This window comes from Nestor notabilis, unplaced genomic scaffold (assembly GCF_000696875.1).
Source record: "Nestor notabilis isolate BGI_N333 unplaced genomic scaffold, ASM69687v1 scaffold7629, whole genome shotgun sequence".
Lineage (NCBI taxonomy): Eukaryota > Metazoa > Chordata > Aves > Psittaciformes > Psittacidae > Nestor > Nestor notabilis.
In genome coordinates, this window is record NW_009944103.1 from 6,743 (window position 1) to 7,769 (window position 1,027).

Here is a 1,027-nt window from a genome sequence, read left to right on the forward strand (position 1 = left end):
GGAGTTCCAGAGGATGTGTGGAGTGCTGTTGCACTGCAGTGTCACTCCTGGGTTTCCCCATCCGGAACTAAAACATGTTCATGACTGTGGAAAGGCTTCTCTTGATGACAGTTGATTTTGGATATTAATTTAACCCAACTTCCATTGAGTGAACACATAGGTTAAAGTGAAGTATGAGAAATTAATTTATACATTATTGGGGGTTGGAGGTGGGAGGGGTTGTGCTATTTGTAACAGGAAAAATGGAAACTGAAAAACTCCAGGGGAAAATTGCATTTAAATCTTTTTCATATAACCGGTTTCTGAAAAGTGACATTGTGCATGCTGGAAGTTCCCAAAGAATCATAGAATGGTTTGGGTTGGAAAGGACCATAAGATCATCTATTTTCAATCCCCCTGCCATGGGCAGGGATGCCTCACACTAGCCCATGCCACCCAAGCCTCTTTCCAACCTGGCCTTGAACACTGCCAGGAATGGAACATTCACAACTTCTTTGGGCAACCCATTCCAGTGCCTCACCACCCTCACAGTAAAGCACTTCTTCCTTAGGTGTAACCTGAACTTCCCTTATTTAAGTGTGAACCCATTACCCCTTGTCTTATTGCTACAGTCCCTGATGAAGAGTCCCTCTCTGGCATCCTTGTAGGCCCCCTTCAGATATTGGAAGGCTGCTATGAGGTGTCCACACAGCCTTCTCCAGGCTGAACAGCCCCAACTTTCTCAGCCTGTCTTCATAAGGGAGGTGCTCCAGCCCCCTTACCATCCTCGTGGCCCTCCTCTGGACTTGTTCCAACAGCTCCATGTCCTTTTTATGTTGAAGACACCAGAACTGGACACAATACTCCAAGTGAGGTCTCACAAGAGCAGAGTAGAGGGGCAGGATCACCTCCTTCGACCTGCTGGTCATGCTCCTTTTGATGCAGTCCAGGACAAGGTTGGCTCTCTGGGCTGCAAGTGCACGCTGCAAGTGCAAACTCATGTTGAGTTTCTCATCAACCACCACCCCCAAGTCCTTCTCCGCAGGGC